Raw genomic sequence first — 3,679 nt, forward strand, 5'->3', positions numbered from 1 at the left:
CCATTTTAAACTTAACATCATATGATACTTTTCAACAAAATGCAATTTCTCCTTTCCTTTGTGCAAGGTGTTATTTCATCCTATTAATGCCCCCTCTTTTAAAGTCTTCTAACAATGCATGCATGTCATTCACTTTGCTCCACTAATAGGATCTACTTTAAGGAATACATGATCCCATGCGGGATCAGTTTTGGCCCTAACATTTGAAGAGGTAGACTCTATTGTTGATTGTAGATCAGATTGATCATTATTTATGTTTGTTTCCATATCTATTCAACAAAAGAATTACAAACACCCATCAAATATCTTCAACTATTCATAAAAACTTTAAATAATAAATTTAGAATAGTTTAAAAGAATCATTACGCTTTAAATTCTTGTTTCGTTTTCACATTCTCATTGACTAAAAAGAAAATTGAAAATCTAGAATCATACATTTAATTCTCCCCAAAAGAAATAATATAGCATAAAAAATTGATTCATTCTCATTGATTATAAAACAAATTATATATATATACACACACTATTGATTAAGAAAACAAATTAAATTGAAATCGGATAAACAACCTAAAATTAAGCTAAAATATATATTTTTGGTATTAATAAAATAAATTGAAATCAAGATGAAAGTTTTCAACTTGATTTTATATGATTTTATATCTGAAAATAAAATTATTATATGGAAAATCAACCTGAAATATATTTTGTACCTAAAAAATAAATTAGAATGAATCAATGAATCATATAATTATATTTATGTAACCAATTAAACTAATCATATAATTATCTAACATATTGAATTTAAACAAATAAGTTGAATAACAATTTAAGTTATTTAAGAAAACAAAATCAGCAAATTTAATAAACTAAAATTCTAAAACCACAACCACCTATTTTGTTTATGTTGTAGAGATTAAGAACACTAATACAAATCAAAGATTATATAGAATATACCAGTTTAAGCTTCAAAGAAAAGTATAAAATACAGTGTGCGAGAAATGGTGGTTCTCGGCTCTAATGAAGTTTCCACTGCTCAATACTTGCCAACGTAAGTGGTGGTTTTCGGTGCAAAAAATCCCTAGTATAGCAAAAAAAAGGGAAATGAGAACCTAAATGTCTAATGCACAAAGATATGATCATATGAGAGAAAAAATAAAAAAAACACCAAAAATGGAAGTTTTTTACCTGATAATTGCTATTGCAATCCTTCCATAGTGGTCACCGATAGTTGCCGCAAATCTTGGTTGTCATAGGTTATGATGAGGGGTGATTTGGCCTGACCTGTAAGACAGCGGACACGTGGACGCAACTTGCCGACTAGGCTATGACTCAGCACATTTACTGCCATCTCAGCACCACTTGCCACCTCGGGTGTCTCGGGCACCTCGGCAATGACTGAGGCCCGAGTAGCTCGGGATCGCCCAACTTACTGAGGTGACACGTACTAGACTTCTAGAAGCATGCCATTTGTCTTCGAGCTTTTCGGGATCATGCCATACAACCATAGGACTTATCCTCATCCCACCCAAATTCGATAGACACGATAGGCCTTATCGACTAGCACGTTATCCACCTCCTGAGGCGGAACAGACTCCTAACAGTGCAGGCCGGGGATCTCGGAGGTGTTTCGTGAGACCCACGACATCCCATCTATATAAGGGAATTAGCCCCTGAGACCCAGGTACACACGATTATTTTCTTACTAGCTCTCACACTTACAAGCCTTCAGCTTGCATACAGCCAGTTACTAACTTAAGCATCGGAGTGACCAGACCAGGTTAGCCACCCCAGGTTCTTTGATCCTTCCTGCCTTGCAGTTTGATCCGCCAATGAAGCAACCAACGTTCGAGCTGCGATCCGTCTAGGAGTGACCAGATCGCACACCATCAAGTTGGATGTTTAGAAAGATAGGTGTCATTGTGCGGCAAGAGATGTTGGATTGTGGAGCATGGATTTGCACCCCAAACCAGTCACTCCACTGTGGTTGTTGGTTGTCATTGCAAATCGTGGTGGTTGGTGGTTGGTTGTTCAGACTTCAAGAATGCAAGTGCTCGATGTGCCACCATTCTCTTCTTCAGTGAAGCTTGAAGGAGATGCTGGGTTTTGGCAAAACAAAACCCTAAACAGGGAGGCATCGAACAAAAATGTTTATGGGGACATGTTGGTCATTTTTTATTTTGAAATAAAATAATGGATAAATAAATTAGAATGGCGAATCCATACCTATTACCCTGGTCAAACGATTCGACTATTCGGGTTGACGGGTATTTTACCATTTCAACGGTTTTAAGATGGTTGACCGTTCAAGGTAAAACCTAAACCGTTCAAGCGTTTGGTTTCTAGTCCGAACGGTCTGACTGTTCGGGTCAATGACGGTTTGAAAACATTGGTTATAACTTGTAAGCCATATATATTTTATTTAGGGTCATTTACTCTATAGTTTCACATATTTACTAAAACTTACTCTATTTTGCATGAGGCATAGGGTTCAAGATAAAAAATGATCCCGATCGGATGATCGAAATTGGTTCTGGCTTCGAGTCTTGAGATGAAGGGGTAAATGGCGTCGGATTTGGGTGATCTTGGTGTTGTCAGACTTGGATATTTGGGATCTATGTACTTATGATTTTGGATTTCAGACTTGATGTAAAATGAGGTTCAAGATCAAAATGACTCCGATTGGACGATCATAATTGTTTCCAGCTTTGCGTCTTAAGATGAAGGGGTAAATGGTGTCGGATTAGGGTGATCTTAGTGTGGTTGGATTTTGATTTTTGGGCTCTACATACTTATGGTCTCAGATTTTGGACTTGATGCGAAATGAGGTTCAAGATCAAAATGACTTTAATCGGATGATCAAAATCGATTTCGACTATGGGTCTTAGGATGAAGGGGTAAACGGTGTTAGATTTGGGTGATCTTTGATGTCATTAGATTTGGATTTTTGGGATCTATGTAACTATGGTCTCGGATTTTGGATTTGATGTGAAATGAGGTTCAAGATCAAAATGACTCCAACCGGATGATTGTAATCGATTTCAGCTTCGGGTCTTAAGATGAAGGGGTAAATGGTGTTAGATTTGGGTGATCTTGATGTCATTAGATTTGGACTTTTGGGCTCTACGTACCTATAATTTTGGATTTCTGATTTGATGTGAAATGAGGTTTATGATCAATATTATCTCGATTGGACGATTGGAATCGATTTTGGCTTCAGGTGTTAAGATGAAGGGGTAAGCGATGTTGGATTTGGGTGATCTTGGTGTTGTTGGATTTGGATTTTTGGGCTCTATGTACCTATGATTTTGTATTTCTGATTTGGTGTGAAATGAGGTATAGGGTCAAAATGACTCCAATCGGATGATCGAAATCGGTTCTTACTTTGGGTCTAAAAATGAAGGGGTAAACAATGTTGAATTTGGGTGATCTTGATGTCATCGGATTCAATTTTTGGGCTCTACATGCCTATGGTCTTGGATCCTTGAGGCCCCAACTTTTGTATAATTCCAAAAATACCCCCGGGTCAGCTGAGAGGTTAGTTGAAGCATACTTGAAGCTCTAAGTGTTGCAGAAAGACTAAAGATCACAAAAATGGGGTGTCTACACAAAGTTTTACTAAATGTTTTTCTTTTTCTTCGTAAATTTAGGACCTCTGTGATGAAACCGAATTTAGTTAGTG

The sequence above is a fragment of the Nelumbo nucifera genome, chromosome 8 (genome assembly GCF_055504915.1).
Source record: "Nelumbo nucifera cultivar China Antique chromosome 8, China Antique-T2T, whole genome shotgun sequence".
Taxonomy (NCBI): Eukaryota; Viridiplantae; Streptophyta; class Magnoliopsida; order Proteales; family Nelumbonaceae; genus Nelumbo; species Nelumbo nucifera.